Raw genomic sequence first — 25,130 nt, 5'->3', positions numbered from 1 at the left:
CTCCTCGTCTGTAATCTTCTTCTGTACTCTTCTTTCCCCCGTCTTCACTCTTCTTCTCTTCTTCCTCATCTTCTTCTGTGGTCTTCTGCCCTCTGTTCTTCGTTTTTCTGTATCTTCTTCTGTGTTCTTCTGTGTTCTTCTGTGTTCTTCTGTGTTCTTCTGTGTTCTTCTGTGTTCTTCTATGTTCTTCTGTGTTCTTCCGGTCTTCCTTTCTTCTCTCCTTCCGGTCTTCTGATCTTCCTTTCTTCTCTCCTTCCGGTCTTCTGTTCTTCTGTTCTTCTGTTCTTCTTGTCTTCTGTTCTTCTTGTCTTCTGTTCTTCTTGTCTTCGGCTCTTCTGCCTCCTCCGTCCTCTTCTCCCCGCGCCTGCCCTCCTGCCTCATCCCCCTCCCCCACTCGCATCCCCCTCTCTATCTCTCCTATCTAACCCGTTCACTATCTACCTCCCTCACTCCTCCTATCTACCTATCTCTCTATCTCTCTATCCCACTATCTAACTCCCTCACTCTCCACTTCCTCCTATCTTCCTATCTCTCTATCTATTTCCCTATCTATCGATTTCCCTATCTATTTTCTCTATCTATTTCTCTATCTCTCCCCCCTCCCTCACCCCCTCTATTACCTATCTTCCTATCCTCTCACTCTACCTCTCACCCTCACCCACCTCTACAACCCCGCCTCCCCTATCTTCTCAACCCTACTCCTATCTTTCTCCCTTATCTCCTAAACCTCCTAACACTCACCCCCCTCCACCCTTAAACCCCCCTCCCCCAGCTCTTCTCACTCTACCTGTCCCCCCTCCCTCGCGCTTTCCCGCCGCGACCTCCTGCACGCCCCCGCCCCCCAGCTCCCATTCGCCCCCACCTGACCCCTCCCCCCCCTCCTACCTCATATGGCGGTCGCTGCGCGACTGCGCAGCGGGCGCACGCGGCGGGCGCGCCATTGGCGCCCGTCTGTGCCCGTCCGTGCCTGGCCCGCGCCCAGCGCCACGACCCCTGGTCCCCAGCTCTCCCAAGCCCCACTGACCCGCTACGACCCCACCACCCTCCACGCCCTCAACCCAGGACGCTCCAACACCTGCTTCCAAGCTCACCCCAAACGCACCCATGGACCCTTCGCCTGCAACTCCTGCAAACGCACCTTCCACCACGCAACAACCACGACCACAAGCCCACGCGCCATCAACCACCTCAAGTGCATCCCAGTCAACGCTCGCTCCGTCCACAAACACGCCATTGAACTCTGGGACCTCCTGGACTCCATAGCACCGGACGTCGCCTTCATCACGGAGACCTGGATGAACGCCTCCTCGGCCCCTGACATCGCCACTGCCATCCCCGAAGGCTACAAGATCTCCAGAAAAGACCACACCAACCAGGTAGGAGGAGGTATCGCCATCGTCTTCAAAGACTCCATCAGCGTCACCACCTCCACCGAAGACACCCCTCTCGCCGCTGAACACCTGCATTTTCAGATTCGCACCGATCCAAGGACCACCCTCAGAGGATCCCTCGTCTACCGTCCTCCCGGGCCACGCGCCCCTTTCAGCGACGCCATCGCCGACTTCATCTCCCCGCACGCCCTCGCCTCGCCGGACTACATCCTCCTAGGTGACCTCAACTTCCATCTGGAACAAAACAACGACCCCAACACCACCACCCTGCTCGACAACCTCGCCAACCTCGGCCTCAAACAACTGGTGAACACCGCCACCCACATCGCCGGACACACGCTTGACCCCATCTTCTCCGCCAGCAAACACGTCTTCTTCAGCCACGCCTCCGCCCTACACTGGACCGACCACAGCTGCGTCCACTTCACATTCCGACGCAAGACCCGCCACCTCCGCACCCAACCCATCCCTCGTCGACAGTGGAACAAGATCCCCGAAGAGCAACTCTTCTCCGCACTCGCCGCCAACCAACCCACCCTCACCACCGACCCCAACGACGCAGCCCTCAACCTCACAAACTGGATCTCCAACTGCGCAGACATCCTTGCTCCCCTCAAACGCACGCATCGACAGACCAACACCAAAAAACCTCTCTGGTTCTCTGACACCCTCAAAGAATCAAAGAAAACTTGTCGCGCCCTTGAGAAAGCCTGGCGCAAGGACCGCACCGCTGACAACATGACCGCCCTCAAGAACGCTACCCGCGAACACCACCACCTGATCCGCGCTGCCAAAAGGAACTTCTTCACCGACAGACTGGACAAAAACAGACACAACAGCAGAGAACTCTTCAGCATCGTCAAGGAGTTCGCCAACGCCAACGCCGTCACGCCCTCACAGGATCTGTGCGAATCCCTCGCCACTTTCTTCCATCGCAAGATTAGCGACCTCCATGACAGCTTCGGACACCAGACCCAACCATACACCCCGAACCGGCATACACGGCCATCACCCTCAACAACTGGTCCCACATCAACACGGAAGAAACCAAATCCATCATGAACTCTATCCACTCCGGCGCCCCTTCGGACCCCTGCCCGCACTTCATCTTTAACAAAGCCGACGACATCATCGCCCCGCACCTCCAGACCGTCATCAACTCTTCTTTTTCTTCTGCTACCTTCCCCGAATGCTGGAAACACGCCGAAGTCAACGCCCTACTAAAGAAACCTACGGCTGACCCGAGCGACCTAAAAAACTTCCGCCCCATCTCTCTTCTGCCTTTCCCAGCCAAAGTAATAGAGAAGAGCGTCAACAAACAGCTGACCACCTTCCTGGAAGACAACAACCTGCTCGACCCCTCACAAACCGGATTCCGAACCAACCACAGCACTGAAACCGCCCTCATCTCAGTCACTGACGACATCAGAACCCTGATGGACAACGGTGAAACAGTCGCCCTCATTCTGCTCGACCTCTCGGCTGCCTTTGACACCGTCTGTCACCGCACCCTAATCACCCGCCTCCGCTCCACCGGGATCCAAGGCCAGGCCCTGGACTGGATCGCCTCCTTCCTCTCAAACCGTTCCCAAAGAGTTTACCTCCCTCCGTTTCGCTCAGAACCCACCGAGATCATCTGCGGCGTACCCCAAGGCTCATCACCCAGCCCGACACTCTTCAATGTCTACATGAGCCCCCTCACCAACATTGTACACAAGCACGACATCATCATCACCTCCTACTCCGACGACACCCAACTTATACTCTCCCTCACCAAGGACCCCGCCAGCGCCAAGACCAACCTACAAGAGGGTATGAAGGACGTCGCAGATTGGATGAGGCTCAGCCGCCTAAAGCTGAACTCTGAAAAAACGGAAGTCCTCATCCTCGGCAACACCCCGTCCGCCTGGGACGACTCCTGGTGGCCCCACAGACCACGCCCGCAACCTCGGCTTCATCTTGGACCCTCTTCTCACCATGACCAAGCAAGTCAACGCCGTGTCCTCCGCCTGCTTCTTCACCCTCCGCATGCTCCGCAAGATCTTCCGCTGGATCCCCGCCGACACCAGAAAAACCGTGACCCACGCCCTCGTCACGAGCCGCCTGGACTACGGCAACACCCTCTACGCCGGGACCACAGCCAAACTCCAAAATCGCCTGCAACGCATTCAAAACGCCTCGGCCCGTCTCATCCTCGACATACCCCGCAGCAGCCACATCTCCGCATACCTGAGACACCTGCATTGGCTCCCTGTCAGCAAAAGGATCACCTTCCGACTTCTCACCCACGCACACAAAGCCCTCTACGACAAGGGACCGGAATACCTCAACAGATGCCTCAGCTTCTACGTCCCCACCCGCCTCCTCCGCTCCTCTGGCCTCGCACTCGCTGCTGTCCCTCGCATCCGCCGCTCCACGGCGGGTGGGAGATCTTTCTCCTTCCTGGCGGCCAAGACCTGGAACTCCCTCCCCACCAGCCTCAGGACCACCCAGGACCACTCCGCTTTCCGGAGACTCCTAAAGACCTGGCTGTTCGAACAGCGATAACCCCCCCCCTTTTTCCCCTAGAGCCTTGAGACCCGCACGGGTGAGTAGCGCGCTTTATAAATGTTAATGATTTGATTTGATTTGGTTAGCGTGGCGGTAAGTGGGATTTACCGCCAATGTCATAATGAGGGCCTTTATTGCCTCAAGGCCATGCCCATGTTGTATGGTGGTCTAGCAACTTTTGGCATCTATAACGACCAACACATAAGTTGTTTCAGGTGGGATATCAAACAGGTTTATAGAAAGTTCTGAGTAACCTTGATATAAGAGGGAACAGAACAAAAATGTAACTTTCTGTCACTTAAAGACTTTACATAAATGAGTCATGGGCTTTACCCTTCTGTATCCCTTGTCTAAACTATTATTCTCTTTCAAATTGTATTAATAATTAATTTTGTAACAGATGAATACTGATAAAGAACATTTAATATTTCTATGGAATGATATATTAGGGCAAGACTTTAAATGTGGTCTAGTATTTCCATAATGAATTTCTACTCTTATAGAATCATATCAGACCGAAACTGTATCGATCATAGTTTTTTTATTATGTTAGTTTTTGTACTGTTTGAATTTGATGAATATTTTTATGCAAGTATTAAGGCCCTCATTCTGACCCTGGCGGTTGAAACCGCCAGGGCAGAGGGCCGCGGAAGCACCGCCAACAGGCTGGCGGTGCTTCATGGGCAATTCTGACCGCGCGGTAAAGCCGCGGTCAGAAAAGGGCAACCGGCGGTTTCCCGCCGGTTTACCCCTGGCCCGGGGAATCCTCCATGGCGGCGCTGCAAGATTCCGACCCCCTTCCCGCCAGCCTGTTCCTGGCGGTTTACACCGCCAGGAAGAGGCTGGCGGGAACAGGTGTTGTGGGGCCCCTGGGGGCCCCTGCACTGCCCATGCCACTGGCATGGGCAGTGCAGGGGCCCCCTAACAGGGCCCCATAATGATTTTCAGTGTCTGCTTTGCAGACACTGAAAATCGCGACGGGTGCAACTGCACCCGTCGCACCCCTGCAAATCCGCTGGCTCCATTCGGAGCCGGCTTCCTCTTTGCAGGGGCTTTCCCGCTGGGCCGGCGGGCGATCTTCTTGAGATCGCCCGCCGGCCCAGCGGGAAAGTTAGAATCACCGCCGCGGTCATTTGACCGCGGTGCGGTGTTTGGGCGGTTTCCGCCCGGCGGGCGGCACCTGCCGCCCGCCGGGGTCGGAATGACCCCTAAGTGTTTTTCAACCTTACAAAAGTGGCTACCAGCGCAAAAGATGTGTTGGCTGGAACTTTTTAAGCAGTGCTTTCTGATATAATTAGTGGACATTTTGCTTCCTATTTTCTGCTTCAGTGAATCATCTGAAAAGTAATATAGGAGTCCAATCATGCTAATGAACTGCTGGGTGAAACTGACAAGTTGATTCTAATCATACAGTAATTGCTTTCATAGAACATAAACCACAAACTACAAAGATCATATCCAATTAATGTTGATTTAATGTTACTTGTACAGATACTTCCCAATCAAAAAAGATTATTCTTAGAACAGCCAACACATGTGTTGCCCTCTAAGTGGTGCGCAGGCCTAGAACTTTTTCAAGGGTAACAAAAATAGGTGTATAAAACTTTATGGGCTCATAAGAGTGTGGTTCACTGGGTGTTTTATGCTCCAAAGATCATTAGGTTGTGTCCGAATAGGTAGAGATAGTTTCCAAAAGGACAACCTGACTTCCAAAGTATAATGGTGATTAGGGTGAATTCTGAGCACAATGAGTAGAAAATCTAAAACATAGAAATGTGGCAGTCAGGCTGCTACAGAGTCCTTCCTTAATGGCTAGTGAAAACTTCAGTGGAGCCTGGCGGTCTGGCCAGACCGGAAATATCTGTTCAAGAAACGTTAAAAAAGTAACATTATTTAATTGCGGTCTTTCCAGTTTATGTTCTATCAGAGCAATTCATGTATGATTAGAATCAGCTTAGCAGTTTCTCTCTGCATCTCTCGTTTTACAGAAGCTGTACTTCACCAGGTTCAAGGATTAGTGACTTAGGCCCTCATTAGGAGTTTGGTGGGCGGAAAAGGCTTCCCGCCAAACTCCGACAGGTCAGGAGTCCGCCAGGGTCAAAATGAGGCCCTTAGTGTTGATACATAGCCAAATACATCAGTATGTATTTGTTTGCAACTAGGTATTATGTCAATGAGCTCCTCTGGCAATATTCCTTCTCTGTTTGCAAATTCTGAGCTATTGGGATTCATGTTGTTAGCTAAAAACACCTGGACAAGGCTGCATTATCTTATAAATACATTTTGAATAACAATAAACTAATGTAATATCAGGAATACAAGCCATTAGTTGTTTTGTTGTTGAGTTTCTCAGAAACCCCATTTTCAGCATTGCATTGAATACCTTGTAGAACTCAATCCATATTAAATCCTCTCTTGTAGCTTTTCAATTAGGGAGATGAGGATTTGCTCCTTCAGTTTTCTTTTAAAGTACATGTTGTGTACTAAAGTAGAGACTCCTCTACTGACAAATCACCAAACTGTATACCCGAATGCTTATTATTGGATTCTCTGATCCACTAATGTCTTCTTAGAAAGTGTTTGCTAATTTGTGTCAGAATACTCAGCCATGTTCTCTTTACTAATACTTTATTCAAATGATTGCATTTGTGATTGGAAGAGGCTGGTTTCGCAAACTAAAGTGCTAAAATGTTGAACTCCAGCATCAAATCCTAGTAGCGTCAGGTATTGTGTGTTAGAAATGAGGTCTTTAGTTGGCAGAGGTATACACCCTTGTCCAAATAGGGATCACAATCCTAGTCAGGGTAAGACACACACAATCCAAATTATCCTGTGCCCATGATCTGGTAGCTCGGCAATGAGCAGTCAGGCTTAATTTAGAAGGCAATGTGTAAAGTATTTGTGCAAAAATCATGCAGCAACACGGTGAGAGCACAACAAAAAGACACTACACAGGTTTAGGAAAATGTAGGCTATTTATCTGATTAAATTAAGGTAAAAACGATCAAGATTTGATAATCACAAGTTGAAATATCACTTTTGTAATGCTAAGTAGAGTCTTTAGTTCTTAAAAGCAACACTTGTCTCTTGCAAGCACAAAGTACCTGGTTTGTGTCAACATTACACACACGAAGACCGCAGAGGAGGAGATGCATGGAAAAAGGTAGATGTGTGTCGGTTTTCCAGGCGCACACAGATGATGCATCGATTCTATTCCACGCAACAAGGGCTTTGCGTCGATTTCTGGCACGCAGGCTTGTATCCTCTTTGCGATGCAGGGTCTTTTGACACATCGATCTGGTGGGTGATGTGGCGGAAATTCTTCCACACGACTGTCAGTGTGTTGATTACTCTTGCAGGAAGTCAGGATGCGGCATTCCGGCTTGGCAATGCGTCGATCCGGAGGGCTGTGTGTGAAATTCCGGTCGCAACGTTGGCGCTGCTTCAATCTCCACTCAGGGAGCTGGGCTGCGTCATTCTGATTCAGCGATGCAGTGATTTTGTCACCGCTGGACAGGCTGTGCGTCGATTCCGACAGGCTGTGCATCGATTTTCACCACACAAGGAGTTTCCTTGAAGAGATGAAGTCTTTGACCCTAGGCAAGCTCAATCCAAGCCTTCTGGAGAGCACTTCTCTGCAGAGCCAGAGGCCAGCAAGGCAGCAGATTAACAGCAAGGCAGTAGTCCTTTACAGCAAAGCAGTCCAGGTGAGTCCTTTGGGCAGCCAGGCAGCTTCTCTTGGTAGGTTGCAGGTTTTGGTGCAGATTGCCTGTCCCAAGAAGTGTCTAGTTTGGTAGTGTCAAGGACCCAGTTTACATACCCAAAAGTGCCTTTGAAGTGGGGGAGCCTTCAAAGAGTGGTTTTGAAGTGCACAAGGTCCCCTTTCAGTACAACCCTGTCTGCCAGGGTCCCAGCAGGGGGCTTGGCAGTCTTTTGTGTGAGGGCAGGCCACTGTCCTTTGAAATGTAAGTATCAGGCCCTCTGCCCTTCCAGCCCAGGAAGACCCATTCATTATGCAGATGTGTGCAGGCGTGACTGAGAATCCTATGTTTGTGGTTGTCTGGGTGAAATGCACAAGGGAGCTGTCAACCAGCCCAGCCCAGACGTGGATGGAGACAGGCTGTAATGCAGAGAAGGATTTAAGTGCAGAGAAATGTTTACTTTCTAAAAGTAGCATTTCTAAAATAGTAATATAAAATCCAACCTCACCAGTCAGCAGGATTTTGTATTACCATTCTGGCCATACTAAATAGGACCTGTTTACCCCTTTCTAATCAGAATCTACTATTCAAACAGTTTATGAGGGTAGCCTTAATGTTAGCCTATAAAAGGAGCAGGCCTCTCAGCAGTGGAAAATGAATTTAGGATTTTTCCACTTCCAGGACATATAAAACTCCCAGAGATATGTCCTGCCTTTTACCTACACAGCACCCTGCCCTATGGGTTACCTAGGGCCTGCCTTAGGGGTGACCTATATGTAGAAAACGAGGAGTTTAAGGATTGGCAAGTACTTTTAAATGCCAAGTTGAAATGACAGTGAAACTGCACACACAGGCCCTGCAATTGCAGACCTGAGACATGGTTAAGGGGCTACTTATGTCGGTGGCACAACCAATGCTGTAGGCCCACTAGTAGCTCAAGTGGATCAAATATGCCAATTGGGTTATAACCAATGTTACCATGTTTTAAGGGAGTGAGCATATGCACTTTAGCACTGGTTAGCAGTGGTACAGTGCGCAGAGTCCTAAAACCAGCAAAAATGAGGTCAGAAAAAAGAGGAGGAGGAAGGCAAAATGTTTGGGGATGACCCTGCAGAAAGGCCATTTCCAACAATGTGCAATTGGCAATTCAACAAAAAGCCATTTGGCAAAGCCACAGGTGTACGAAATTTGCATAAATTCCCTATACACAATTAAATACATGAATTGCAAACCGGGCATTTAGGCCCTCATTATGATCCTGGTGGTCTGGACCGCCATATAATGACCTGCCCTAAACCCCACGGCAGAATACACCGCCACCGCCAGCAGAAACGCTGGCGGGGGCGGTGTATTCCAATCCGACAGGGTAGCGCTTCCGGATAATTATACTCATTCCGCCAGCCTTTTCCCAGCGGTTCACACCACCAGGGAAAGGCTGGCTGAATGGGTATCTTGGGGCAATTTGGGGGCCCCCAGTGCAGTGCCCCACCGCGCAGGTCACTGCCCGATTTACGGGCAGTGATCTGCACGACGGGTGCAGCTGCACCCGCCACACACCAACATTGGCGGTGGCTCCATTTGGAGCCGCTGTCACTGTTAAGGCCCAGCGGGGAAAACATTATACGGCCGGCAGGGGGGTAGTCGCCGTGACGGTCATCTATGGACCGCCAGCATGGATCTCAACGGTTTTAACCGCCGAGATCATAATGAAGGCCTTAGTGCTAATGTTTTAATGCAAGATGCATCTTTGCATCCATTTTGATTGCAAGGAAGCATTCTATGCTGAAAAAAGCTAAACCGCACACAACTTGAACATCAGGTGCTCACGTTTTGCATTTTCAAGGACTTCCAGTGTTCCCAGGAGCGGTAGGAGTTCCTGTGCTCCCAGAATTAGATTATCTCTGAATGGACAGAAAATCATGCAATGTGGCATAGTGCCATAATTTCAGCCATTTCATATAATAGGAGTAACACAAAATGCTGGAAATTACACAAGATTATGCCAACATAACAGATATTTTGCCTGAGTCTGGCAAAGACCTCTGCGCAGTTTCAGCCAGTCTTGGCATCTCATCCAAGCACACTTTGAAATCATTTTAGCCAGACACTTAGGGCTTCATTACCACCCTGGCGGTCTTTAGACCACCAGGGTTGCGGTGGTGGTCTGACCAACGCCAGAGGGGTGGTCCGACCACTTTGGCGGCGGTCTGACCGCCACATTACGACTGTGGCGGTTGTGCCACAGTCGGACCACCAGCACCGCCAGTTTACCTCCACAGAGGGACTGGTGGTGCTGGTGGTCCTAATCCTCTAGGGCAGCACTGCAGGCAGGGCCTTTCCTGGGGATTACAACCCCCCTCTCCACCAGCTTTTACATGGCAGTAGCACCGCTATGTAAAGGCTTGCGGAGACAGGGTGCAGCGGGGCTCAGGGGGGCCCCTGCACTGCCCATACACTTGGCTTGGCATGGGCAGTGCAGGGCCCCCATGGCCAGAACCATTGCGCTGTTCACTGTCTGCATTGCAGAGAGTGAACAGGGCGACGGGTGCTGGTGCTTCCTACACACTGCAACATTGTCGCCAGCTCAATTATGAGCCGGTGTCAATGTTGTTGGCTGTTCCCCGCTGACCCAGCAGGGAACTCTTAATGGGGTCTGCGGGAAGGCAGCCACACTGTCGGCAACCTGACCATGGGAGTTTGACGAACGGCCTTTTCTATCAGCCAAACTCACAGTGACCCCCTTAGTATTAAATTTTGGCAAGAACATTTTGTATTTTAGTAGTTTTTCAATTTAACAGCATCCCTGTCAAAGTATGCAGGATGCTTAAAAAGCCAGGACTAATTTGAGGTAGCATTCATATGACATGTCACTGGTCCACTTGGTTGCATTAACCTTTTCACTGCGGGCGTCGGCCCCCTGGTGCGGGTCACGACCAATGGCCGACACCAGGGAGGGGGTTAAAAATCGCACCGGAGGATTTTTTTATATTTTTTAACCCCATCGGAGACGCAGAAGAACTTCTGCATCTCCCTCCCGCCCCCTTTACGTACAGTTTTTCCCCACCGGAGAAGAAGAGAAGCAGGTAAGCATTCTCTTTTTCTCTGGAACGGCCTCCCCAGATGCCAGGGAGGCATCGATGGAAAGGGGAGGCTCTCCCCTTTCCATCGATGCCTCCCTGGCACTGTTTCCTGGCCATGGATCGCAGCGCGGCTACGATCCATGGCCAGGAAACGCCCCTAGGCACCAGGGATCTTCTTTGAGGGGGTCGGCCCCCTTGTAAAAGGGCGCCCCCCCCGGCATTATTTATTTATTACCACTGTTTTGGGGGGCGATCGCGCCCCCCACAATTTAAAAAAAAAGTTTTAAAAAACCAAAAAAATTAAAACAAAATGGCGGGGTCGGCCCTAAGAACACGGGCCGACCCCAGGGGTAAAAAAAACATGTAGTTTTGCCTGGGGGGGCCAATCGCCCCCCCAGGGTAAAGACAGGAAAAAAAAACAAATTGTTGGTGGTCAGCCCTTAGGGTGACCATCAATGGGGCCATTTTTTTTTTTATACATGTGTGCTTTGCCAAGGGCAAGCACACATGTATGAAAAAAAAAAAGTTTGTGACATGAGTGTCTTGTTTTCTCTCTCTCTCTCTCTCTCTCTCTCATATATATGTGTGTATATATATATATATATATATATATATATATATATATATATATATATATATATATATATATATAGATAGATATATATATATATTTTTTTTTAAGGTCAAGCATTGCAGCGCCCATGCGCTGCTTTTCTGACTTGTTGGTGTGTATCTGGGCTTCTAACAACGCCCACCTCACGCCCATCACTACCACTCGTTCGTGGGCTTGCCCTTCAAAAATCCTTTGATTACATTGGAAAATGGTTTACCTTTGTCCCTCCTTGGAGAGGTTTTGTTACCGCCTTGGCCATCGCCCCTGGTACATGGCTAATTGCACTTTTGCTGTTACGTTTAACTGCGAGCGAACTTCTTTTCCTTTTGTGTATCTCTTCACCTGATGCTCATGGTGGCCGTGGCGCTGTGAATCGGCTCTCTTATGTGAAAGAGTTTAACTTTCAATTATCAATTTATGTGGCAAGAAATCTTGGGTTAGGAGTTTATAACGCTAATAGCTCTAACTCAAGCAGATGCGAGACCCATTGCATTGTAAATACTTGTTTTTCTTTTGTGTGTTGTTTTATAATGGTGAACAATTTCACCGCACTCCACGAGGACCGTGATCAAGACTCCTTGGTGAGTTGAAACACGTTGGTGGTTATTGACTGCAATAAAATACACGTTTATTTGTACCTCGTGGAGTGCGGTGAAATTTTTCGGCATTACATAATTTCTAGATTGTTCTTCTCTGTCACTGGGCACCGGCAGTGGAGTGTGCCGCCCAGCAACCCTTCAACCACTTTGTTTCTAAACATATATATATATATGTATTATTATATATATATATATATGCAACACAAATTGGTTAAAAGATTGTTGCGCAGTGCACTCCACTGCCGGTGCTCAGTGATGGAGGAGAGCAACCTCGAAAATATTTTGTGAACAAGAATCTCACCGCACTCCACGAGCTTCAAATTGACATGTTTTATTGCAAGTATAAACAATGAAAGAAAAGAGGGACTCATTTACTGTGATCAAGACTCCTTGAGAGTCGAAACGCCTATGTGGCTGTTGCTTGCAATAAAAGATGCCAATTTGAACCTCGTGGAGTGCGGTGAGATTCTTGTTCACACAATATATATATATATGCATGCATGCATGTCTTTTCTGTAGTGGCAGTTGCCATAAAGTAGCGCAGATGGGTTATTGTCCTGCTGCAAAGGAGATACATTTATATGTATTTAGCTGAGTGGATTAGTAAAGGCAAGCGTTACCTGCGCTTTAAAACAAATGTAATGCCAGGGGGACTATAGAGATATGAGTGGCACTTTTGCTGGGTAGTACTGAGGGAATTAGAAGAGGAGGTAATGGGAGGCAGAGCACCAAAAATTACTGTTGCACAGGGTGTGTGGTAAGGTGAAGTAATACATTCTTTTTTTGTTTTTTTCAGTGTTTTCAGAGAATCTGCAGAATTGGAGAAGAAGCGAAGGTAAGGTGACGACATTTCCTATTGTACACAACAAACATACCCACAAGCAATTTTGTGACTATCTGCCTTCTACGTAGGCTAGTAATTTAGAGGGACAGTTTAGCCAGTTGCAGAGATGGCGTCTTGTTGGATGACTGCTGATCAAGCCCTAACTCGGGCTCTGGAGGACAGTTCTGATGTAGGCTCAGAGACTGAGACAGGAGACACTGAGACAGCATCTGAGGGAGAGGACAATGGGGCAGATTCTGGGACTGATTTTTCAGTCGGCGGAGTCCCATCCGACGACACCTCTTCCAGTGAGTCTGAAGGAGACAATGACAACATCCGTGCTGTCCCTTCGCAAGCACATTCTGGGCAGCGGGACCACATTGGGTTAGCCGAACCCAGAGAGCACGTGCTTGCTGCCGCAAGCACAGAGAGAGTGCTCTCTTGGCAGCCCCCCTGTTTGGTTCAGCCCCAAATTCCACCTTTTACTGGTGACGCTGGATGTAAAGTCGATACAGCTAACTTTTTGCCAGTCGACTACATCTATCTATTTTTGGATGTTGACTTCCTTCAGAAAGTTGTGCAGCAAACAAATTTGCGTGCAGACCAATTTCTGAGGGAGCGCGGAGGCACTCTAGGGCCCTGTTCTAGGGCACGCCAGTGGACTCCCACTTCGCTGGCGGAGTTGAAGATATTTTTGGGCCTTACGCTCAAAATGGGGTTAGTGCAGAAACCCACCTTGCAGTCCTACTGGACGACTTGCACGGTTTGGATAACTCCCATCTTCGCACCATACATGAGCAGAGATCGTTTTTTGCTACTGCAGCGCATGCTGCATTTCAATGACAATTCTGCTGCATTGCCCCGGGACCATCCAGATCATGACAGGTTGTTCAAAATTCGGCCTGTCGTGGAACATTTCTCTGTCAGGTTTCCAGACATCTATACTCCTGGAAAGAATATAGCAGTCGATGAGTCCTTGATCCTGTACAAAGGACGGCTGCTTTTCAGACAGTACATTGCGAGCAAAAGAGCTTGCTATGGCATAAAGCTGTACATGCTGTGTGAGAGCTCTACTGGCTATGTGTACAGCTTGAGAGTGTATACAGGGAAGGATTCTACCCTAAACCCTGTAGGTTGCCCTCCCGCGTTAGGGGTCACAGGTAAGATTGTATGGGAACTTGTCCAGCCACTTCTTCACAAAGGTTATAACCTTTATGTGGACAATTTCTATACAGGAGTAGAGCTGTTCAGTGAGCTCTACAAAGCTGGCACTGTGGTCTGCGGTACAGTTTGTTGTAACCGCAAAGGATTCCCGCGGGAGCTTGTTTGCAAGAAGCTCCAGAAATCCCAGAGTACTGCATTGCGTTCTAACGAACTGCTCGCAGTCAAGTTCCTAGATAGGCATGATGTATACGTGCTCACTACAATTCATGATGAGAGCACTTCTCCCATCACGGTTTGGGGTCAGATGGCCGAAGTCCACAAGCCCATCTGTATACTTGATTACAAGAAGTACATGGGCGGAGTGGACAAGAACGACCAGGTTCTTCAACCATACAATGTGTGTCGTAAAACTCGCACTTGATACAAGAAACTGTTTACCCACCTGATTCAGATGGCAACATATAATGCGTATGTTGTTTACCGTCAGACAACCACAGGAAGACTCATGACTTTCCTTGACTTCCAGTTGTCTGTAATAGAAAGCCTCACTGCTGTTACAGAAGAAGCAGCAGCCTCCACCTCATATGTTCTGGAGGATGTGGCAAGGCTGCAGGAGCGACACTTTGCTGATCGCATTCCTAAAACACCTAAAAAGGATCGTCCATGCCGTCGCTGTAAAGTGTGCTCGAAGCATGGAAAGCGGCAGGAGAGTCGGTATTACTGTCCCCAGTGTCCATCACAACCAGGCCTCTGTATCCCTACATGCTTTACTTTGTATCATACTAAAGCAAAGTTCTGGGAAATCGACTGAGGTTGAGCTGCCGTTGGGTAATCCTTTCAGTGGCAGTGCATGGATACCGAACGTCCATGGGCCACTGCTTCGTTAGGCAAGGAGCCACAGAATTTTATTTCATCATGGACTTCCTTTTGGCGTGGTTGGTGTTCTGTTCAATTAACATGCATTATATTCCCCCTACTGCATATACTAGTGGACAGAACATATGCCACATTGCCACGGAGTACCCTTTCTTCGCCTGCATGTCTACCTTACTATCAACGGTAGATATGCTCTCTCAGTTCGAGGAATCACTTTGTAAGGCATACTTGGAAACCCCCAACTTGCTTCCACAAACTAGTATAGGTTCACTTGGCTATTATACAGGATTAGCCAAGACTCTGATGAGAACAGAGACATGGATGGGTAAGGAAAGCTTATGGTAGGAGTGCCTTCACAGGGTTATTGCACAGGTAGAAGGCAGATAGTAAAGGTAGTACAGATGTACATCATCTACACCTATGGATTCAAACCCATTGGTGCCATCCCAGCACTGAAGGAGAATGACTTGTATAGGTCAGTGTTTGACCTGCTTTTCATGTTCATCCTCCATCAGAACTTAGTAGATGTTCAGTTTGCTGTATAAGTGCATTATAGTCACATCACTGCACATAATGTTGGCTGGGACATATGCTACGTTCTCATGGACTCCCCTATGTACCAAACACTACCCTTTTTCATAGCCTATGACCTTCTCTTTAGGGAACATCATGAGAAATCCCCAGCATGTCTCCCTTAGTTTCAAAGGTAGATATGCTCACTCAGTTCGAGGAATCGCTTTGTACGGCATACTCGGACACCCCCAACTTGCATCCACAAACTGGAAGGAGTTGGTTTTAGCACAGAGAGTGCGTTAAAGGCGCATGAAAAACATGTCTTCCTGAGCCTCAGGTGGCTGTCACAGGAGTCATTAGTAAAGGTTTGTTACGCATGCATTTGGTAATGTTAAGGAAGAAGGAGGCAGTTAGCCTATGACCTTCTCTTTAGGTAACATCATGAGAAATCCCCAGCATGTCTCCCTTAGTTTCAAAGCTAGATATGCTCACTCAGTTCGAGGAATCGCTTTGTACGGCATACTCGGACACCCCCAACTTGCATCCACAAACTGGAAGGAGTTGGATTTAGCACAGTGACTGCGTTAAAGGCGCATGAAAAACATGTCTTCCTGAGCCTCAGGTGGCTGTCACAGGAGTCATTAGTAAAGGTTCGTTACGCATGCATTTGGTAATGTTAAGGAAGAAGGAGGCAGTTACTTGACAGGTGGTAAAATGTAGTAAAACTTATTCCGTTCTGTGGCATGTGAATGTGATGGGTACTTGTCTGGCAGCGGTAAGTTAATGTGAGTGCAGTGATTGGTTGGATTGGGCCCGTGGCTGGCGATATGAAAGGGTTGTTTGTTGTGCGTGAATGGCGTGTGAATGGACCATAAAGAGGTTGGTGCCTGGACGCGGCTTTATGGCCCACCTTCAGAAGGCTTGGTTTCAATATTCAGATACTTTGATAAATAATCATGCTTTGAAACCATAATTTCTGGAGGTGCTAAAACCAACCAGTGTGAGTGGTGGGTTAATTTTAACAAACTAGTACCAGGGGAGTCCAAGGGTGCAGGACTTGCCTGGCTCTCACCAGTTTTCCTTCACCCAGAATCCCCTTGAAATCACAAAATGTGCTTAAAAAACACATTTTCCTTGCATTCCAGTGAGCAGAAGTCCAGGGATCTGCAGGGATCCTCAAAATTCCCACCACCCAGTGTTTCCCCACTTGTCCTGATAAAAACACAACCCCACTAGTGTGCCTGCGCCTAGTGCCTGCTTCAGGAATGAATCACTCTAGGGTTACCAGTAGACCTCAAGCAAGGACTAACATTGACCCTTGTGTGATCCATTCCTGTTGCGGGCGATAGGCCTACCCAAACAAGTGAGGTATCATTTTTATCAGGAGACTTTGGGGAACGCTGGGTGGAAGGAAATTTGTGGCTCCTCTTAGATTCCAGAACTTTCTGTCACCGAAATGTGAGGAAAACTTGTTTTTTTTTGCCACTTTTTGAGGTTTGCAAAGGATTCTGGGTAACAGAACCTGGTCAGAGCCCCACAAGTCACCCCATCTTGGATTCCCCTAGGTCTCTAGTTTTAAAAAATGCACAGGTTTGGTAGGTTTCCCTAGGTGCCGTCTGAGCTAGAGGCTAAAATGTACAGGCAGGCACTTTGGAAAAAACAGCTGTGTTTTCTGTCAAAAAATGGGATGTGTCCACGTTGTGTTTTGGGGCATTTCCTGTCGCGGGCGCTAGGCCTACCCACACAAGTGAGGTATCATTTTTATCGGGAGACTTGAGGGAACGCTGGGTGGAAGGAAATTTGTGGCTCCTCTCAGATTCCAGAACTTTCTGTCACCGAAATGTGAGGAAAACTTGTTTTTTTAGCCACTTTTTGAGGTTTGCAAAGGATTCTGGGTAACAGAACCTGGACAGAGCCCCACAAGTCACCCCATCTTGGATTCCCCTAGGTCTCTAGTTTTCGAAAATGCACAGGTTTGGTAGGTTTCCCTAGGTGCCGGCTGAGCTAGAGGCCAAAATGTACAGGCAGGCACTTTGGAAAAAACAGCTGTGTTTTCTGTCAAAAAATGGGATGTGTCCACGTTGTGTTTTGGGGCATTTCCTGTTGCGGGCGCTAGGCCTACCCACACAAGTGAGGTATCATTTTTATCGGGAGACTTGGGGGAACGCTGGGTGGAAGGAAATTTGTGGCTCCCCTCAGATTCCAGAACTTTCTGTCACCGAAATGTGAGGAAAACTTGTTTTTTTAGCCACTTTTTGAGATTTGCAAAGGATTCTGGGTAACAGAACCTGGTCAGAGCCCCACAAGTCACCCCATCTTGGATTCCCCTAGGTCTCTAGTTTTCGAAAATGCACAGGTTTGGTAGGTTTCCCTAGGTGCCGGCTGAGCTAGAGGCCAAAATGTACAGGCAGGCACTTTGGAAAAAACAGCTGTGTTTTCTGTCAAAAAATGGGATGTGTCCACGTTGTGTTTTGGGGCATTTCCTGTCGCGGGCGCTAGGCCTACCCACACAAGTGAGGTATAATTTTTATCGGGAGACTTGGGGGAACACTGGGTGGAAGGAAATTTGTGGCTCCTCTCAGATTCCAGAACTTTCTGTCACCGAAATGTGAGGAAAACTTGTTTTTTTAGCCACTTTTTGAGGTTTGCAAAGGATTCTGGGTAACAGAACCTGGTCAGAGCCCCACAAGTCACCCCATCTTGGATTCCCCTAGGTCTCTAGTTTTCGAACATGCACAGGTTTGGTAGGTTTCCCTAGGTGCCGGCTGAGCTAGAGGCAAAATGTACTTTGGAAAAAACAGCTGTGTTTTCTGTCAAAAAATGGGATGTGTCCACATTGTGTTTTGGGGCATTTCCTGTCGCGGGCGCTAGGCCTACCCACACAAGTGAGGTATAATTTTTATCGGGAGACTTGAGGGAACGCTGGGTGGAAGGAAATTGTGGCTCCTCTCAGATTCCAGAACTTTCTGTCACCGAAATGTGAGGAAAACTTTTTATTTTAGCCACTTTTTGAGGTTTGCAAAGGATTCTGGGTAACAAAACCTGGTCAGAGCCCCACAAAGTCACCCCATCTTGGATTCCCCTAGGTCTCTAGTTTTCGAAAATGCACAGGTTTGGTAGGTTTCCCTAGGTGCCGGCTGAGCTAGAGGCCAAAATGTACAGGCAGGCACTTTGGAAAAAACTGCTGTGTTTTCTGTCAAAAAATGGGATGTGTCCACGTTGTGTTTTGGGGCATTTCCTGGCGCGGGCGCTAGGCCTACCCACACAAGTGAGGTTTCATTTTTATTGGGAGACTTGGGGGAACGCTGGTTGGAAGGAAATTTGTGGCTCCTCTCAGATTCCAGAACTTTCTGTCCCCGAAATGTGAGGAAAACTTGTTTTTTTAGCCACTTTTTGAGGTTTGCAAAGGATTCCGGGTAACAGAACCTGGTCAGAGCCCCACAAGTCACCCCATCTTGGATTCCCCTAGGTCTCTAGTTTTCGAAAATGCACAGGTTTGGTAGGTTTCCCTAGGTGCCGGCTGAGCTAGAGGCCAAAGTGTACAGGCAGGCACTTTGGAAAAAACAGCTGTGTTTTCTGTCAAAAAATGGGATGTGTCCACGTTGTGTTTTGGGGCATTTCCTGTCGCGGGCGCTAGGCCTACCCACACAAGTGAGGTATCATTTTTATCGGGAGACTTGGGGGAACGCTGGGTGGAAGGAAATTTGTGGCTCCTCTCAGATTTCAGAACTTTCTGTCACCGAAATGTGAGGAAAACTTTTTGTTTTAGCCACTTTTTGAGGTTTGCAAAGGATTCTGGGTAACAGAACCTGGTCAGAGCCCCACAAGTCACCCCATCTTGGATTCCCCTAGGTCTCTAGTTTTCGAAAATGCACAGGTTTGGTAGGTTTCCCTAGGTGCCGGCTGAGCTAGAGGCCAAAATGTACAGGCAGGCACTTTGGAAAAAACAGCTGTGTTTTCTGTCAAAAAATGGGATGTGTCCACATTGTGTTTTGGGGCATTTCCTGTCGCGGGCGCTAGGCCTACCCACACAAGTGAGGTATCATTTTTATCGGGAGACCTGGGGGAACATAGAATAGCAAAACAATTGTTATTGCCCATTATCTTTCTCTTCATTTTTTCCTTCCAAATATAAGAGAGTGTGTAAAAAAAAGGTCTATTTGAGAAATGCCCTGCAATTCACATGCTAGTATGGGCACCCCGGAATTCAGAGATGTGCAAAAAAACACTGCTCCTCAAAACCTTATCTTGAGCCCATTTTGGAAATGCAAAGGTTTTCTTGATACCTATTTTCCACTCTTCATATTTCAGCAAATGAATTGCTGTATACCCAGTATAGAATGAAAACCAACTGCAGGGTGCAGCTTTTATTGGCTCTGGGTACCTAGGGTTCTTGATGAACCTACAAGCCCTTTATATCCCCGCAACCAGAAGAGTCCAGCAGACATAACGGTATATTGCTTTCAAAAATCTGACATCGCAGGGCAAAATTAAAACATAAAGACAAATGGCTGTTGTTTTCAGCTCAATTTCAATATTTTTTTATTTCAGCTGTTATTTTCTGTAGGAAAACCTTGTGGGATCTACACAAATGACCCCTTGCTGAATTCAGATTTTTGTCTAGTTTTCAGAAATGTATAGCTTTCCGGGATCCAGCATTGGTTTCACACCTATTCCTGTCACTAACTGGAAGGAGGCTGAAATCACCAAAAATAGTAAAAATGGGGTATGTCCCAGTAAAATGCCAAATTTGTGTTGAAAAATTTGGTTTTCTGATTCAAGTCTGCCCGTTCCTGAAAGGTGGGAAGATGGTGATTTCAGCACCAGAAACCCTTTGTTGATGGCATTTTCAGGGAAAAAAACACAAGCCTTCTTCGGCAGCCCTTTCTTCCCATTCTTTTGGAAAAAACGAAATGTTCACTGTATTTTGGCTAATTTCTTGGTCTCCTCCAGGGGAAACCACAAACTCTGGGTACCATTAGAATCCCTAGGATGTTGGGAAAAAAGGACGCAAATTTGGCGTGGATAGCTTATGTGCACAAAAAGTTATGAAGGCCTAAGCGTGAACTACCCCAAATAGCCAAAAAAGGGCTCAGCACTGGGGGGGGAGGGGGGGGGGAAACGGCCCAGCAGCTAAGGGGTTAAACATCTTTCTCTACTCCCCACCTCGACTACAAAAAGATTTGCTTAGTTACCTAATGAGTTACCTAATGAGATTAATTATCTCTGACTCAGAAGTGTTTGGTACATTACCTTCATAATGCAGCACACAAATGTTGGTGATTGCCTGCATGTGTTAGAATGTGTCTGAAGGTTAGCTTTACAGATTGTGTTCATAATGATTGAAATAGATTTGAGTGCACACAAGACTGACTAGGGTTCTAATGCCATACATCCAAGTTGTAGCTCAACTCTGGAGACCTAGGGCTTTGTTTAAAGTGTGGTGAAAGGGACTCCAAATACAGGGCAATGGAGGTACCTGGCATCCTCTGCCTCTTCTGCAGTACACCCACCAATTTTAAAGTCTGCCACTAGTACATCAGCCCTACTTTGCTGATAAAGCTTTGCTCTCCACAGCTGGAACTCTGTCATCAAAATGTCACAATGCTGCCAGGTAGTGTGGCAGAGCGGTTGGTAGTTTTTCCTAGAACAAGCAACCAAACCAAGGGTTTGTTTTTGAAAAACAAAAAATAAATGTCCCTGATACAATGATGCGTGTCTCCCAGCACAAAGGAGTCATTATGATTTTTTTGTTCTGGCTGTAATCACCACACCATGCACGGTAGTCCCAGGCTTGCAAAAAGTTTGTGTACATGGCATACAAAGACCCATCTCATATAGGACAGGCGTCCCAACAGCATTTCCAGGCACTCAGAGTTTTCCCGAAAGCATATCCGCCATTTCTTCCACAATCTAAAATAACAATGCTTCATCAGTTTTAAGTGAGGTGATAAACTGAGGGAATGGGACATCCGCCATGTTTTGGTGCATATCTCACTACCTCCTACCTTGAAAAGTGATCCCTGCTCCAATCCCTAGGGGTGCCGTGTCCAAAACTATGGCCAATAGCATGCATCAGGTATTTTCTGCGATACTCGGTGAACTACATCTTACCATTTCTTGATTCTTTTCTACTCTGTAATCTACCTTATTGTCTCTAGTGGTAGCACCTCAAGAAACATGCCCATGAAATCCTCAGACTGATCTTATAGTGCCATACTTGAAGCTCATATGTATACTTGAACTCTAGTTCATACTTTTTCAGGGGTCCCTCTTATAAAGAAACACTCTCTTAAGTACAAAGGACCTCTCAGGACTTGAATGGGGAACTTGCCGACAACAAAATTAAAAAACCCTGGTGCTTGAATATAGCAACCACTTCCTTACATGTTTTTCTGCGCTTGCTTACTCTGCTCACCAGACGAGCCCATCTACGATGCAAGGCCAGCTGCACCTTGGCACTCATGATATAGTCTTTGCTACACCAGCTTCCTGTGCTGAATTTGTACATATTATTGTTACCTGTGAAGGACAGGTACTAGCTGCAGGTGCCACCTCTGCGCTAGGGCGGAGGAGCGTCGCCACCCCCGCCCCCCAAGGGCAGCAGCAGCTGCAAACCTTTTACTATAAAACGATAATAAACTATGTTTATTATCGTTTTATAGTGAAAGGGGCGTGGCCACAGGCTATGGCGGGGACAGATGAGGAGTGCACACCACTCTCCCTCAGTGCGCATGTATGTTTGGCTGGCTGTCTCGGGCGGCCAAACATACATGCGCACTAGGCTCTCTCCAACCCGGCACTGTGTTGCCAGGTTGGAGAGACCAGGCAGAGACTTGCACTCTGCCTCAGAGCACCCTGGCTGGGTGCTCCGGCCAATCTGAATGTGCAGTCATGACAGCAATGTTCGGTTTGGCCGCAGGACAGGCTGGGAGCCTGTGCCTGCAGCAGAGGAGCGGCGAGGTGGAGGCGGCGGCTAGGAATCAGGTGAGTGTTGTTTTCTTTTTTAATTAATCACCCCCCATGCATGCGCTGCGCCGCCCTTTCAGAGCACCACGAGCCGCTCCTGTCTAGCTGTCATTCGTTCAGGTATGGAGCTACTCATGTTCATGCTAAGACTTTAGTTGCAGAATCAGTACTAGGGCTGGTCTCCAGTAATAGTATAAAGTTGCATTTTGCCTTTGCTCTGGAAGCTTGTTTCCACTGGCTTGTTAGGGTGATCCCCTTTTTCAGTGTATTCTTTGATTTGCAGACTGGTAATTTGGTGCAATAAACACTTCAAAGGTTCAACCTATACTTGATTTCTTCATCACCTCCCTCTGCAATTATTTACACTCATTTGCTTCTCCTGTCATGATCTCCTTCCAAGTGCGGGTAAGTACAGTTCCTTAAGCAGATGGACTACTCAGTTCATAGTTTCAGCCTGCGCTACCATGGTTGGCACCACAAGTTCATCCTAAATAGATCCAATGATCAGCTAACAAACCTTGGGTCTGCCTTCTTAGCCACTGGATATGTTGAAATGGGAAACTCCAATGCAGGCTACTTATATGGTAAAAGAAGAGGGTGCCAAGTAGAAAAGAGTGAATAGCTTTCTACCAGGCCCCCAATTTAAGACTAAAAGAACACTAGGAGTGCGCACGAGTCATACAATTTGCTGTGGCATAATTTAATGGAATTTTGGAAATAGTATGCAAAATTATGCTTAATTGTGCAAAATGTAAAACTACATTTGGCTTTATATTTTAGCATGAAATCTGTTTGAACGTTTCGCCCATCTTGCTTTGGTGATGGTTCTTTTTTCTTCAAAGGAAAGATGAAGGAAGTTAGCTCTCTACCAAGTCAACATCAATTTACAGTGTGTAATCCATTTGGTCACACAGTAAGGACCCAAATCAGAAATAAAGTTAAGAATGTTATTACAAGTTAACAGTCAGTTTAATATAAGTGAATCACAAAAACATGTAGAGATTCAGAACAACAAGATAACCAAACCGCCTGAGGAAGTTCAGGCAAATTAGCATAAGGCAAACCGAGAATTTAGTTACAGCATTACAAAATATCAGCAGTAAAATTTGATGCTCAGAGAAAAGTCTTCGGTCTTCTCTCTTATTCCTGGGTACAATCTAGGCCATCTACCTAAATGTATCTATAAAAATGACAGGGAAAATCTCAAAAAGTCAAAAAGCTATGGCTAAAAGGGGAGATTATATGCCTAGGCAATAGGGAAAAGAGACAAAAAGTGTCAGCATTTCACAAGCTTGGTCAAGAGTCTTCTTAGAGAGAGTTACGTGTTAGTCTAAACCACACTCAGCAAAGCATAGAGACAAAGGGGGAGTCAAAGGTCTGTATCTCTCAAAGTCCAAAGGGATAGTCCTGAAATCTATCTGTGATGACGCTAGTTATTACCACACAATTTTGTTAGGTAACACCCCTCATCATGCCACCAGGAGCACCACTGTATTCTTCAGTCTCATGTTTTAAGTTGAAACATATACATTTTTCTCCCAGAGCAGTACTGAGTACGCTGCTGTCCTTGGTCCTCTAGACATCATTGACAATGTGTGAATAAGGGTCAGTCATCTGACATTCAGTTTCTCCATGTTCTTCCATCAATGCCTCTTTCACAGACTCTCTGTTACTTTAACAATAGCACATCTATTTTCCAGCTAACATTTAGTGTGAGTGGACTTGCCAAGAATTGACATGTTAGCAGAAATGGGAAACAGTTTCTCACGTTGAAAGAGATACAAGCGTAGTAAAGACAACTTTAGATTATTATTCACTAATGTACATTTAGTTTTGTGTTAAGTACGGGCATATTAATTTCAACATTCATGTATATGTCAGTTACATAACCTCAAATAAAGTGTCATGCTTGAGTTAGAATTAATGCGATACATTTGTAAATACACAAACATAAGTTTAACCAAGAACCACATTTTTAACATTGAACTACAAAAATTAGTGTACATATTTACAGAGATTTTTCTAGTTTCTAAGGCAAATGTACTCCATTAATATGAAAATGGTTTTTCTTACTTGTTTCAAATAATTACATTTCATTTAATAAGTTCAAGGAACACAGTATATATAATTCCCCAATTCTACAGTGAATGCCCTTCATTCCTGAATTCAAGTGCACCACTTTACATTAATATGTTTAGAACACACATCATATGAATTGTCATTTATACATTATAGATTAAGTAGCGGGGTGGAGCCATATTCATGCTGCACCAAATGCATCCTTCCACCCATTTTGGACGCAAAGATGTATTTCTTGCTAAAAGGTGCAACAACTATTGTGGTATCAGGTTATTAGCAATGTCCTCAGGCGATATTACGCCAGTGCAAGGGAAGATTCACTTGATCCTAATAAGGACTGAGGCGAAGATGTATAGTGAAGGAGTAGATCATGAGAGACCCACGCAACACCATGCTGCTCATTGACCAGAAGTTGCTCTCCCCGCACCTACAAACCACTAAGGTGCATGGGCCCGACATATTATTGCTATATTCAGTGCTTTAAATGGGCTGGTACTGTCCGGTACTGAGTACCGGCACTTTTTTATTTTGCGAGGGAGAGTACCGGCTCTTCTCAAGAACAATGTAATACTTTTAAATGGGGAATACCAGCACTTCTCAGAAACAAGCAGGTACTCTGGTACAGAGTACCTACACTTCTATTTTTCCATTTAAAGCACTGGCTATATTGTCAGGGAAGCGAAAGAGAAAGCTAAACACCAGCAATACCTTGCACACCCCGAGCTTAAGGGGTCTTGACTATATACCTGGGTATCAAAGCATCTGAGATGCT

General features: G+C 47.1%; 1 long non-coding RNA gene across 1 annotated transcript in view; it reads left to right on the top strand.

Moving 5' to 3' along the window:
- LOC138265249 (uncharacterized) overlaps positions 1–25,130 on the top strand; it is a 179,823-nt gene that overhangs the window by 22,021 nt on the left and 132,672 nt on the right. Inside the window, exon 2 of the long non-coding RNA XR_011199320.1 lies at positions 12,731–12,769. This is a non-coding gene — a long non-coding RNA (uncharacterized lncRNA). The remainder of the gene's footprint in view (positions 1–12,730; positions 12,770–25,130) is intronic.

This window comes from Pleurodeles waltl, chromosome 11, assembly GCF_031143425.1.
Source record: "Pleurodeles waltl isolate 20211129_DDA chromosome 11, aPleWal1.hap1.20221129, whole genome shotgun sequence".
NCBI classification, from domain to species: Eukaryota; Metazoa; Chordata; class Amphibia; order Caudata; family Salamandridae; genus Pleurodeles; species Pleurodeles waltl.
Note: the sequence above shows the minus strand (reverse complement) of the source record. Positions and strands in the feature narration are given on the sequence as shown.